The sequence below is a fragment of the Herpailurus yagouaroundi genome, unplaced genomic scaffold, assembly GCF_014898765.1.
Source record: "Herpailurus yagouaroundi ecotype Mexico unplaced genomic scaffold, PumYag 141, whole genome shotgun sequence".
In the NCBI taxonomy this organism is placed as follows: Eukaryota; Metazoa; Chordata; class Mammalia; order Carnivora; family Felidae; genus Herpailurus; species Herpailurus yagouaroundi.
Window position 1 is genome coordinate 49992445 of NW_024412396.1, and position 15081 is coordinate 50007525.

At 41.5% G+C, this 15081-nt stretch overlaps 1 protein-coding gene across 18 annotated transcripts in view; it reads left to right on the forward strand.

The window, feature by feature from the left end:
- TTLL5 (tubulin tyrosine ligase like 5) overlaps positions 1-15081 on the forward strand; it is a 284194-nt gene that overhangs the window by 168548 nt on the left and 100565 nt on the right. The gene's annotated exons all lie outside the window — the stretch shown is intronic.

Consider the following 15081-nt stretch of genomic DNA (forward strand, 5'->3'; position numbering starts at 1 on the left):
ACAGGCTCCAGGCTCTGAGCCATCAGCCCAGAGCCCGACGCGGGACTCGAACTCCCGGACCGCGAGATCGTGACCTGGCTGAAGTCGGACGCTTAACCGACTGCGCCACCCAGGCGCCCCTCAAATGTTTTTAAAAGACATCTTGGGGGGATTTTATAGTTCTACATTTCACATTTAAGTCCGTGATCTATTTTGAGTCCATCTTTGTATGAAGTGTGAGGTTTATTTTTTTTAATTTAATTTTATTTTTTAATGTTTATTTTTTGAGAGACAGAGAGAGAGTGCGAGTGGGGGAGGGGCGGAGAGAGAGGGAGACACAGAATCCGAAGCAGGCTCCAGGCTCCGAGCTGTCAGCACAGAGCCCGACGCGGGGCTCGAACTCACAAACCGTGAGATCATGACCTGAGCCGAAACCAAATGCTTAACCGACTGAGCCACCCAGGCGCCCCCGTTGTGGCTCATTTTTTTGCCTGTTGACATGCCATCGCTGCAGCACCATTTGTTAGCAAGCAGATGGCTTTAAAATGGTGATCCTTCCTTCCTCCATCGGGTTGGTTTTTCTAGCTTTGTCAAAAATCAATTGAGCATATTTGTGTGGGTCTTGGATGATTTGATTTGATTTTACTTTACTTTAACTATTTTATTTTCAGTAGTGAGTCTTTAATTTTTTTTTTTTTTCTTTTTAAGTAGGCTCTATACCCATCATGGGGCTTGAACTCACAACCCTGAGATCAAGAGCCGCATGCTTCACTGACTGAACCAGCCAATGACCCTGAGTCTTGGATGATTTTAAGTATTCCTAAAACAAAGGCCGATAGCAATAACTGTTTATTAGAAAATCTTCAGCAAATGCTATGTTAGGTTCTAATTTTCTGTTCTTCAACATACCTTTGATATCCTACCGATTTAGGTTCAAAGCAGCTCTTTTCACTTCCTCTGTATGTGCGGGTTGACCTGTTACTCAGTGTAAGCCTTGGTGTCCTCGTCTTAATACAGAATAGTGACCTGTCGCAATGGGTTGCTGTCAGGACTAAGCACGGTGAGGCGTAGAAGGGGCTCAGCTTGAAATCAGGCGCGTAGAGAGTCCTCGCTCTAATGGTAGTAGCGGTGATGAGAGTCGCCTGCCTGGCCATCCATCCTAAGCCACGCTTACTCACGCTCCTTGCCTTCCCCAAAGCTTAGCTGTCTTTAGCCTTCCCATCATAGTGTCTTCACGCGTGCATGAGTGATCCCAATGAAAGCTGCTGTGCTGTGCTTTCCTTAGATGACACTTTTGACCAGTCACATTTCTATTTCTGAACACAGTATACGCGAGATTGCCATCTTACCAGCTTTAATGACAGTCACCACCCCCACCGTTTAGCCACACGGGATTTCCTGTTCTTCCCTGCTCGTTTATGTGCTACTCCTTCTACCTGGAATGTCCCTTCCTGTTGTCAAATTGCTGGTCGTCTTCTGAGATCATTTCTACTTTGAAGCCTTTCTCGATTTCCCCCATAGGAAGTTGCTCTCTTCCTCTTGTTTTCTAAAGCTAGTGTCCTATTTCCAGCACGGTGGCACCCAGAGTTTGGGGAGTCACAGGAGTTGTTCTTTCTTAATTTGAAAAAATATACACATTTTCTTTATGATACATGAATACATAAGATATATCCCTATGTGTTCCTGTTAACATTAAATGATAAAAGCAAGATAATATAATCACAGTGTGCTGGAATAATATGAATGATATGTACCAGAGTACCATGATTGCAGAATAGGATTATGGGTGGCATTTTGGTCTGCTTAGTTACACTTTTCAGTTCTTGGACATTTTCATAGTCAGCATGTATTAATTTTTAAATTGACTTTTATGTTCTTCAATGTGCCTTACAGTTTATTATTAATTCAGAAATGCTCTTATTTGAAACAATAAGATTCTTTTTTTTTTTTTAAGTTTATTTATTTATTTTGAGAGAGAGCGAGCAAGAGCGGGGGAGGGGCAGACAAAGAGGGAGACCGAATCCCAAGCAGGCTCCACACTGTCAGCACGGAGCCTGATGTGAGCTCGAACTCACGAACACGAGATCATGACCTGAGCCGAAATCCAGAGTCGGATGCTTAACCGACGGAGCCACCCAGGCGCCCTCAAACAATAAGATTCTTCTTGTGCTTTTGAACTTAAATCTGTAGGATTCCAAAGTTATATTGAAGTACAGAAAATTAGAACCTAACATAGCATTGCTAAAGATTTTCTAATAAACAATTATTGCTATAGGCCTTTGTTTTAGGAATACTTAATATTTGTTAAAGAGGGGAACGAAAGAAAGGGAGGAAAAAAAGAGCTAACATTTCTTGAGTGCCCAGTTCATGCCAGATCCTGTACTTCTGTATTCCTGAAAACATGAGCATTTTTACCCTCAAGTACAGATGATGAATAGCTGTGGAAGTGTTACCATTTGAGGGGCACCTGGGTGGCTCAAGTCAGTTAAGCATCAACTTCAGCTTGGGTCATGATCTCACAGTTCGCGGGTTCGAGCCCCGCGTCGGGCTCTGTGCTGACAGCTCAGAGCCTGGAGCCTGCTTTGAATGCTGTGTCTCCTCTCTCTCTACACCCTCCCCTACTTCTCTCTCAAAAATAAACATTAAAAAAAAAGAAAGAAATGTCACCATTTAAGTCTAGCTCTTTCTTTTTTCTTTTTCTTTTTTATTGTTAAATATAGTACCTCTTTAAAAAAAATGCAGTACCTCTTAATCGCTTCCACCTATTTTGGCTATCCCCCCACCACCTCCCCTCTGGCAACTGCTAGTTCTCTGTGTTTACAAATCTGCTTTTGGTTTTTGTTTTGTTTTTAGATTCCACAGGCTTTCTCTGACTTATTTCGCTTAGCGTAATACCCTCTAGATGTATCCATGTTGTCACATATGACAAAATCCCATTCTTTTTTATGGCTGAGTAATATTCTGCGTGTGTGTGTGTGTGTGTGTGTGTGTGTGTGTGTGTGCGTGTGTGTGTGAACACCACATCTTCTTTATCCATTCTTCGGTTGATGGACACGTGGGTTGCTTCTGTATCGTGGCTGTTGTAAATAATGCTGCAGTAAACATAGGAGTGCATATATCTTTTGGACTTAGTGTTTTCATTTTCTGTGGGTAAATGCCCAGCACTGGAATTATTGGATCCTATGGTATTTCTGTTTGTAACTTTTTGAGGAACCTCCATACCGTTTTCCACAGTGGCTGCTCCAATTTACGTTCCTACCAACAGTGCACGAGTGTTCCTTTTTTCCCACGTCCTCGCCAACATTTGTCGTTTCTTGTCTTTTTGATACTAGCCATTCTGACTGGTGTGAGGTGGTATCTCATTGTGTTTTTGATTTGCATTTTCCAGATGATAAGTGACGATGAGCATCTTTTCACGTATCTTTGGCCATTTGTACATCGTCTTTGGGAAAATGTCTATTCAGGTCCTCTGCCCATTTTAAATTCAGATTATTTGTGGGGTTTTTTGATACTGAGTTGCGTAAATTTTTTATGTATGCTGGATATTAGCCTTTTATTGGACATAGCTGCAGATACCTTCTTCTATTTAGTAGGTTACCTTGTCGTTCTGTTGATAGTTTCCTTCGCCGTGCAGAAGCTTTTTATTTTGGTGTAGTCTCGATAGTTTATTTTTTCTTTTGTTTCCCTTGCCTGGGAGGCATATCTAGAAAAATGTTGCCAAGGCCAATGTCCAAGAGATTACTGCTGTGTTTTCGTTTAGGAGTTTTATGGTTTCAGGTTTCACATTTAGGTCTTTAATCTGTTTTGAGTTTATTTTTGTATATGGTGTGAGAAAGCAGTTCAGTGTCATTCTTTTGCATGTGGCTGTCCAGTTTTCCCAACACCATTTATTGAAGAGACTATCTGTCCCCCGTTGTACATTCTTGCCTCCTTTGTTCAAAGATTAATGGGCCATATAAGCATGGGTTTATTTCTGGGCTCTCTATCTTGTTCCCTTGATCTATGTATCTGTGTTGTGCCAGTACCAGATTTTTTTATTACTATAGCTTTGTAGTGTATTTTGAAATCTGGGATTGTGATACCTCCAGCTTTGTTCTTTCTTGATTGCTGTAGCGATTTGGGATCATGTGTGGTTCCGTTTGAATTTTAGGACTGTTTGTTCTAGTTCTGTGAAAAATGCCATATTTGGTAGGGATTACATTGAATCTGTAGATTGCTTTGAGTAGGATGGACATTTCAACGGTGTTGGTGTCCAGCTCTTTCCGGTATGAAAGTGTCTGCTGTTTTTACTACTTTAATTTTCCTCCTTTTAGAGGAAAATCAGTACTGGCATTTTCACATTGGCATCCTCGACTAGTCTAAGACCTAGTTATTAATGATGATAATGTGCAAAAGAGAAGCCGAAATATTTCTGAAAATAAACTATCATTTGTGGAATATAAGAAACAACCTGTGAACGGAAGTGGAGAACAATTCTGTTAGAAGCTGAAACAGTTTGGCATTATAAATATCTTTACCATCATCTGTGACTTTGTACAATTTTTCACTTTCACTGGACACTAATATCATGCTTTGTGTGTGGGCAGAAAAACATCACTAGCCTGAAGAGCTGACTATAAGTATATGGCTTACATTTAGAATTTGGATTAAATTTCTGTTTGCTTTGTCTGCTGCCTTTCTGGCTATAACTTAATTTCTTTCACAGATTCGAACAAGCAGTTCAGGCAGATTGGGATGACTACTTTAGTCTTCTTGGTTTCTTACAGTGGCCTCATCATACAAGTGCTGGTCAACAAGTCTTATAAATATGATTTATCATTTTAGCCATGGTTTAACAAACATATTATTCAATAGCAATGATATGGTATTTTAGAAGAGAACCATGATATCCTGGAAAGGATGTAAACAAAAAGAAATAATGAAAGATGTCCCTTTTAGCTTCCAGGCCATTTATGGACCTAGTGGGTATGGAACCAGGCCATAGACAGACACAAAGAGAAAGCCCACATTTCTTCATCAGCAAGTGTCATGTCTGAATTTAGAGCTCTAGAAGTAAAGAGTTTTTGTTTGACTCAATCCCTAGAATACAAATTTCATATTCCTATTTTTATCATATTCAAAGCAAAACTGATGAGTTTCTCTATACGAAGAGGACCCATTTTACCGTATAAGAATATGGATTGCCTGTTGATCACTGAGAAATCAGGTTATGTCTCCTTGACCCTCAAAAATAAGATCATATATAAGAACTAATAGTAGCCAATAGTAACATGCAGGGCTTATGGTATGCCACACACTAAATGCTTTAGGTACCTTAACTCCTTTAAAAGCTTCTACTATGTGCTAGCAACTGTTCTCAAAACTCTACATGTGTTAACTTATTTAGTGCTTGCAGCTACTTTTTAAGAGAAGTACTGTTATCATTCCCATTGTACAGATGAAAAAACTAACCACAGAGAAATGAAGCAGTTTGCCCAAGATAGGCATTGGTGAATGGCAGCCAGGATTCAAACCCAAGCAAGTTGTCACAGAATCCAAGCTCTTAACCACTCTCCGAGTGATTCTCAATGGTGTGTGTCCGAATCACCTGAAGGGCTTGTTAAAACAGATTGCTGGGCCCAAATCCAGAGCTTCTGGTTCCAGTAGGTCTGGGGGTAAGGCTCAATTATTTTCATTTTTAACAAGTTTCTAGTTGATGCCGCGCGATTGGTTCAGGGGACCACACGTTGAGAATCACTGCGCTGGCACTGGTAATGAATTGGTATTCAGTGCAAGCAGCTGAGGACCAGAATAATGAGTTTTCAGGGGTATCCTGTCAGAGGCAGGTGCCTGCAGCTTGCACTAGCTGTGACCTTGGACTAAGCACCTCCAGTAAATCTCGGGGACAGCACATTTCAGTAGACTTGTCTTGACATAACGGAAGCATGTGCCGTGGTTGCCATGTTATGGACTTGATGAATAAGAGGCCAGTTTCTAGTGTGGTGAAGGATTGTTTCTATAGATTCTATGTTGAAGGTAGCTTGGGAATGGGCTCCTAGAAGCAACACACACACGCGCGCGTGCGCGCACACACACACACACACACCCCCCTGCAGTAAGAAAAAAAGACCTGACCATGAGTACACATTTTATTTCTTTCCCTTTGGTCCTATACCTTTAAAAAAACCCAAAAAACAAAACAAAACAAAAAAAACTCCTTTCTTGTGATTTCCCCAGTATTTTCCCTATTTTATGAAAACAACTATAAAGAAAAGAAAAAAGGGCTGGTGGAGAAGGTAAAAAGTTTAAGAAAAGAAAAAGGTAGAGTTTTTGGGGTTTTTTTTCCTTTTTTTTTAGTTGTCCCCCATTTCCCTTGGCCACTTGAAGAAAGGGGGCAGAGACAGGTTGCTGAAGCCCAGGCTGTCGGCTTGCCGCTTTCAAGTTCCCTGCTGTTTTGCTTCCTGGGGAAAAGAGGAGGAACGAAAGGAGCCTAACTGATGCGATGAGGCAGGAATTCTAAATTTGTGACACTTTGCAAACTGTTTGTGTGCACTGAGTTTGAACCCAGCTACAATTCAGTGTAGAAGTTCTTGGAAACTGGCATGTCAGCTGCCCTAGACAATCTGCACATTAACTTTCACTTTGAAAACTTTTCCTGGCTTGTCTTTGCAGGGTGTGAAAGCTGGGTGACAGTGGGCCAGTTTTACCGAGGCCAGCTGTGCTCGTGTGTACCTGCCTTGTTGTCACAAAGGCATCAGACTTTTCCCTTCATCTGATGAAAATCCCGCTGAGCTGGACTCAAGTCTTCATTGTTGAATGAACTGGTGTCAGGGAGTTCTCTTTTGGCTTTCTTAAAGGTCACTCTTTGCTCACTTCTTTTTTAGTTCACAGCTACATTTTTCAGGCTTCATGTGGTATGCCGGTTATGCCAAAGTAAAGAGCTGGATCAAAGACATTTCTTGTTAATAAGGCTAAGGATCAATCTGTCTTTTCAGATCCAGACTGCTAATAGATAAAGGACAAGGGAGTCTCCGTCTATATAGCTTGCTGACTGCCAGAATCCTAAGTTGCCTTCTAGAACAGTGCTGTGAACTTAACCTTTGAATGGTTAGGTTTTATATCCAGCTTTGTGTTCCATAAAGCTTGCCCCCAGCTTCTCTGCCAGATGTACTGAGAAATCCTAACTTTGTCCTTATTTCCTCCTCCTGGGGATCATTCCATCAATCATGGAGTGGTACAAGTGTGGAGACGGCAAAAGTCTGGTTCACATTCTGTATCCATTGTCAAGTCCAGCTGGCTGGGGCCTCACTGTACTTTTAAAGGACAGGCATCTCAACGCTTAGCTTTTTGACACGATACCTCAGTGTGTTCCTCCCAAATTTATATCGTTGTCATACCGTATTTAATAAACTCAAAGTAAAAGTAGTCAAAGTATCTCCCTTAGACATCTTCCAGCTATCACTACTGCTTCCTTTTCCTTTTCTAGATCTCTGCCTATTGAATGAATAATCAGAAACCTCCCTTCTTAATTGCTTGCAGTTCTGTATTTCAAGTTATATATCTTATTTGGACCCTGCTCTCACATTTTTTTTTTTATTTTTTAAATGTTTGTTTATTTTTGAGAGAGAGAGAGAGAGAGAGAGAGAGAGAGAGAGAGAGAGCAGGGGGGAGGCAGAGAGAGAAGGAGACACAGAATCTGAAGCAGGCTCCAGGCTCTGAGCTGTCAGCACAGAGCCCAACGCGGGGCTCGAACCCATGAGCTGTGAGATCATGAACAGAGCCAAAGTTGGATGCTTAACCAACTGAGCCACCCGGCCCCCCACCACCCCGCCCCGGCTCTCACATTTTAATCTCTTTTCATTCTTGCCTTTTTTTGGTGGGGGGAGCTTCTGTTGATTTTTAGCATGTTGTCCTACTTTTACTCTTGGCTTTTCTATTAAAAGAAGGGTAGTAAACAATAGGTGACTGATTTATTTTCAGGGTACCAGTTGATATACAGTCTCTTCCTTATTTAGGGTCTTAGTTTTCAGGGTGCACCTTCCCCTATCCAAATCCTGTTCTCTTCAAGGTAAATGAAATTCACAAGAATCATGGTATTGAATCAATCGTATTCTCTCTACCTAATAATTGAACTACTATCTCCAAAGAAGGAGCAGTTCTTATGATTACTAATTCATGATTTATGGTTTTAGCCCTTGTGATTCAATGTGTGATTTAATGTGCAAAGAGGCTTATACACTGGGAAAGGAAGGGAAGAGATAGAAATAAATTGGATACTGAATATGTAAACTAGTAACTTGGGATGTCAGTTTCAGGCCCAAGTTGAACAGGTTAGCAAAGCAATGACTTGGCAAGCCCTTAGAGAAGGCAAGGGGAATTACTTAAGCCCAGCATTGATTCGTGAGAGGAAAAAAATAAAAGCCATGCTACACTAGCCTCATTTCCCTTCACGGTAGAATTTCTTTCGTAAGAGAAGATCAGGGGACTAGGAAAGAATTATCATAACTGGGTTTCAACACAGCCTAATGAAATCTTGTGAGCACCAAAGGGAAATGTGAACAAGAGAATGCTGTCATTAGGAATATCTGGTTACTAAATAGGCCACTCTACTCAAACAATACGTCAATGTAAGTTTGAGAATTAAGTGTCTGGGGCTTTGTCATTGGCCCCTTAATTCACCATTTTTATCAATGAGTCCATTCATCCATTCATATTCTTTTAGGTGCCTACTGTATACCAGGCACCTACATAGCTGGAAGACGTACCGATCCCATTTCCAGATGACACAAAGTAGGATGCGATACTGAATATCTGGGATGACAAGCAGTATTAACGATGATCTGGTCAGGCCAGAGTGATGCGTCTGGCCCATGGAATTTAGAACTTCGTAAGGAAAAACATAAAGCTCTTCACGTGGCTTCGGAAATTCAAGTGCGAAGAAGGCTTAAGGGTTCAGGTTGGCCTTAAGTATAATAGAAGTTAACAGTGTAGTGAGAACTGCCAAAACCCAGTGCTGCCATGTGAGAAAATTTTCACAACACACTCTGCCAGATGAAAAAAGCCGACTACAAAGCAGATAGTGCAGAATCACTCTGTGGGAGGGAAATACACACAGAGGAAGAATATACGCCAAAATGTTGACAAAGTGTTCCTAGTAGCCATCTTTGTTAGTTGGATCTCAGATGACCCTGTCTTTTTGCATTTGTCATGTTTATGGCATTGAGAATATTTTTGTTCCTTAAAAAAATTACTTGTGTTTCATTTTGAAAAGATGTAAGGAGATGTGGGCTCTGCTGGCAGCTGAGGCTTTGGCCAACAGGATTGGGGGTGCGGGGGGAAGACTGTGATTCTCCCTCATTCGTCACGCTCGCATCCACTGCCTGAACAGCTGCCCCTCCCTGCTAATCAGCATGATTAGTAAACCCCCACTTCCACACAGGGGCCAGCGCCTTGCACAAGGTTACAGCACTCTCTGTCTGGGTTGGCTTGGAGCAGCGGGCCCCCGTCATGAGCCCCCGCCGGCTCTGGTGGGGAGGACTGGCAGGTGGCCTGGGCTCCCCTGCTCACACATGCTGAGCCACTCCTGAGTCCTTTATCAGGTCCACTAGGTTGGCACCCCCGTCATCACCCAGTTAACCCACACGGGCACGGTGCTTGGAAGGAGATTGTAAGTACTGCTTTACTTCTCTTCGATCGGACTGGCTCACACCTGTTCCTTAGTGCCCTTATTGTTCATTTTCCCCAAGGTTTGGATTCACCTTCCGTGGGACAAATGTTAATATAATAGGAACTCCCATCTATTATGTGTGCCAGACATCGTGCTAAATGCTCCCCGTGAATGATCCCATTTAATTCTTGGGCCAGCCCTCTGACAGATGGGGTTGATTTTTATTCCCATTTCACAGCTGAGGAAAGCAAGGCACAGAGAGCCTAAGTGACTGGTAGAGCCAGGATTTGAACCCAGCTGTCTTGTTCTAGAGCGCAGGCCTGGTCGCTAAGCTATGCTGCTTCCTGTTCTCGGGGTCATCCAGTTCAGAACCCGGGATGTGGATCCAGGGGCATGGGGCCTCTGCTCTCCCTCCAGAATTCTCTCACTAACCCAACTCTTGGATTGGTTTTGATTCCTTTCCAGCGTCTGAAACCTTTCATTTCTTTTTGCCTTCTTTCTTGGATTATTTCTTTAATCCTCTCCCAAGGGCCTTTCATCCTCTCAAATAAACAAAATATTTAAAGGTTTTTAAGCCCTTTCACCCTGTTCTCAAGCAGGAAGATCAGCTTGCATCTATAATTTTATATAGTTCTGCGCTCTTGACCTAGCATATAGGTCATCAAAAGTTGACCAGTTTTCCACATAATTTCTGAGCTTTTCTATGTCTCTACTACCACCCGGTTGTGCTTCAGGATTTTGTGCAGGATTACCATTTCCGTAGGACTCCACAGATTCAAAACAGAAAGGTCAAAGTGTTCTATCTAGTCTTATCTCAAGGAGCAAACTCAAAAGGGAAAAATAAATTTTAGTCTTTAGCACCTGTGTTTTCAGAGGTCCTTTTAAAATAATATTCCAACACAAAGACTCTCTCAGAATCAAGGCACCTGTCACCATGAGCATAAAATCTCCTGGCAGGTCGAACTCATTGCACTTAAATAATTTTAGGCACGAATTCCATTTGGCTAGCTGTCACTGTTCCGGGTCCACCACAGCAAAGCCTTAAGACTTGTTAGTGTTGCTGATTACACTTGTATCTAAATGCAATTGGACTTTTATCCTTTCACTAATGAAAGAAGTCCTCAGTCATTCACTGTACACCTTTAGTAAGCAGACTTTTTTCTCGGAGCCCACACCATGCAATTTAATGCTAAACTTAACCGTCCCTGACCCCTTGACTCCCTTCTAAGCACATATTACTTTTAATCTCATAATAGATCTTTCAGGCTCAGTTTTTCCGAGCCAGCATTTCTTTTCTGCCTTTTGTCCAGACTGTTCATTTACCATTATTATTGCCTCTCTGCTTACATTCCCCTTACTTCCCCAGACCTTCTGCCAGCCTGTTTGATCCTTCAGGGGCTCATGTGATTTTCCTCCTCACTCACATTACCATGTCGCTAGCTCCCTGGACTCTGCCCCCCCCCCCCCCCCCCCCCGCACTGTTCCTCCTCCTCGGTTTTGGACACCTGTGGGGATGCCACCTCTTCCACAGTCCTGCCATTCCTGCCTTGTTTTCCACCCCCGCCCGCCCCCATCTTCCCTGTGGACTCACCTTAACAAATGTACTTCCTCCAGATCTGGAGCTCTTTGAGAGCAGAAGCTCATCTTTTTCTTCTTACTAATGCCTACGAACAGTGTCCTATAAATGGGTTGGATTTATTTCGTGGGTTATTTATTTATGTGAGTCGAATGCTGTGGAAATAAGAGAACTACTTAGATATGTACCTTTATATGGGGTCCCAGCATTGCAAAATGCAGGATGAAAAGAGTAATTTTGCTGCAAAAATCAGGGAAGTCAGCTAGAGATGTAACATATACACAGAATAGGAAATACTAGTTTTTTTTTTAATTTTTTTAAATCTTTGCTTATTTTTGAGAGAGAGGGACAGAGCATGAGCAGGGGAGGAACAGAGAGAGAAGGAGACACAGAATCTGAAGCAGGCTCCAGGCTCTGAGCTGTCAGCACAGAGCCCGACGCAGGGCTCGAACCCACGAACTGCGAGATCGTGACCTAAGCCTAAGTCAGATGCTTAACTGACCGAGCCACCCAGGAGCCCCTAATAATTAGTTTTTTTATGAAAGATAAAAGAAATTGTCTTTTTTCCAGCTGAGGTAAAAATTTACATAATGTGCACGGATCCCAAGTGTTCAGCTTGATGAGTTTTGGCCATTTTATATATATATCCACGTAACCCCCACTCAACACAAGATGGGGAACATCTCTGTCATACTCAAAATCCCCCTGTGTCTCTTCCCAGTCAGTACTCCTCCTCCCTCACTAATCACAGTATTGACTTCTCTTACGATACAGTAGTTTGCCTCTTCTTTTTTTCACGGTTTTTTATTGCAGTAAAATACACATGACATAGAATTTACAAACCAGTTTTAACTGTACAGTAGAGTGGTATTAAATCCATTCTCATTCTTGTCCAACCATCACCACCATCTAGCGCCATGACTCTACATCTTGTAGAACTGAAAACCGGACCACACAGTAACTCCCCATTCTCCCCTTCCCCCAGTCCCTGGCAACCACCTGTTATACTTTTCTGTCTCTATGATTTTGACCACTCTTAAGTACCTCATATAAGTGGAATCATACAGTATCTGTCCTTTTGTGACTGGTGTCTTATACTTAGCATAATGCCCTCAAGGTCCATTCACGTTGTAGCACGTGCAGAATTCCCTTCCTTTTTTTTTTTTTTCTGTAAATTTTTTTTAATGTTTTATTTATTTTTGAGACAGAGAGAGACAGAGCATGAACAGGGCAGGGGCAGAGAGAGGGAGACATAGAACCGGAAGCAGGCTCCAGGCTCTGGGCCATCAGCCCAGAGCCCGACGCGGGGCTCGAACTCACGGACCGTGAGATCGTGACCTGAGCTGAAGTCGGACGCTTAACCGACTGAGCCACCCAGGCGCCCCTCCCTTCCTTTTTAAGGCTGAATAACATTTCACTGAATGGTGTACCACATTTTGTTTATCCATTCATCCTTGATGGACACGTGGGTTTCTCCCACATTTTAGCTATTGTGCTTCTGAGCATGGGTGTATAAATACAGTTTTGCCTAGTGTTGGACTTCTTATAAGTGGAATCCTACAATATTCTTTTGTATCTGGCTTCTTTCAGCAAAGTGTTTTAGAGGTTCATCTATATTGTTGCTTATATCAGTGGTTCAGTGTTTTATATTGTTGAGTGTAGTGTTCTATACGAATATTCCCACAATTTGTTTATCCATTTTCTTACTGATGGGCATTAAGATTGGTCTCAGTTTTTTACTATTATGAATACAAACTCAATGAGAATTATTATATAACTCTTTTTTTCATAACCATATGTTTGGGGGGTATCTACTTAGGAATAGAACTGTTAAGTCATACAAATATTTTTTAATTTATAAGAAACTGACAAATGGTTTTCTGAAACTATTGTATCATTTTACACTCCCATCAGCAACGTGTGCGAATTCTAGTAACGCACATGTTCACCAGCATTTGGTATTGTTGTGTTTGATTTTAGTCATTTTATTTTATTTTGTTTTGTGTTTTTTTTTTTTTTCTTGATGTTTACTTTTGAGGGAGAGAGAGAGCATGAGCTGGAGAGAGGCAGAGGGAGAGGAAGAGAGAGAACCTGAAGCAGGCTCCATGCTATCAGCGCAAAACCCAATGTGGGGCTCAAACCCGCTAGCTGTGAGATTTGACCTGAGCCGAAGTCCGACACTCAACCAACTAGGCCACCCAGGCGCCCCTGATTTTAGTCATTTTAATAGACATAAAGTGCTATTTTCATTTTCCTGATGACTACTGATACTGAGAACCTTTTATGTGCTTTTTAATGTTTTATTGGCCATTCATATGTATATTTTTATAAAGTATCTATTAAAATGTTTTATACATTTTAAAATTAGGTTGTCATTTTACTGTTGAAGTCAACAGTTAATGATAGGACTTCTTTATATGTTATCAATTAAGAATCTTTCTTACATATACGTATTGTAAATATTTTTCTTCAGGGCATGGCGTGCCTGTTCATTTTCTTAGTGATGGCTTTTGATGAACAGAAATAAAAAAGCCTAATTTATCAAAATTTTTAAAAGATTTTATTTTCAGTAATCTCTACACCCAACATGGGACACAAACTTACAACCCCCCACATCAAGAGTCACATGCTCCACCTGGTTAAGCCAGCCAGGTGCCCCTCAGATGTTTTCACTTATGATTAGAGCACTTTGTGTCCTAAGAAATCTTTACCTGTGATGTTATGCCTGGGTACCTCAGTTGGTTAAGGGTCTGACTTCGGCTCAGGTCATGATCTTGTGGTTCATAGGTTCGAGCCCCACATTGGGCTCTGTGCTGAGAGCTCAGAGCCTGGAGCCTGCTTCAGTTTCTGTGTCTCCCTCCCCCTATGCCCCTACCCCACTTGCTATCTGTCTCTGTCTGTCTCTCTCTCTCTCAAAAAATGAAAAGACATCAAAAATTTTTTCAAAAAAGAAATCTTTGCCTATGACAAGTTTACAAAAACATCATATTTTCTTCTAGAGGCTTTTAAGTTTAGGGGTCTGTAATCCAACTCAAATTTATGTTTATCTGTAGAATGAAGTAAAGGTTGATGTTCATTTTTTTTTTCATATGGATATCCAGTTGTTTTAGCAGTATTTGCTAAAAAAAAATTATTTTCCCCATTGAATTCACTTTGGCACCTTAGTCAAAAATTAGTTGACCATATATTTATGGCTCTATTTCTGAACTCTTTATTCTGTTTTGCTGACCTATTATTTATTTACTATTATGCCTATGCTTCACTTTCTTGATTGTGATTTTTATATAGTGGCCTTGAAATCAGGTAATGTAAGTCTCCCTTTTCAAAATTGTTTTGACTATTCTAGATTCTCTGACTTCTCTATATAAATTTTAACATCAACTGGTCAGTTTCTTCAATAACAGCAAAGCCTGCTGGGATTCTTACTGTGATGGCATTGGATCTATAGATCAGTTGGGGGTGGTTTCCAGTTCCGGTTGTGGCTGAGTGAGTTTTTATCCAATCAGCCCACTGGATGAAACACAAAGTACAACAACCTGAAGGCAGTGGAGGGTAAACAGAAGCCAGTATTTGGAAGAAAGGAATGGAAATTTGGAGGAAGGGAACTGCAAGAGGTGAGCTTTCTCTTTGTTTTTCAGTTATTACCTTTTGACCTGAGGGCAGGCCACGGTTTGCAATTAGAACTTACATGGCAATCCCAATTAACTGGCTTAACAAACTGGAGGCTGAGGTTTAGAACAGCCACCTTCTGGAAGAGTGAGAGAGGAAAACCCTGGAAATGAGGCAACCATCTACTCCAAACTATACAGTTAAAGCTAAAAGAACTGAACATAGAGCCATGGCCCATGGAAGGGAAGAAAGAATTTCAGGTGGAGTTTAG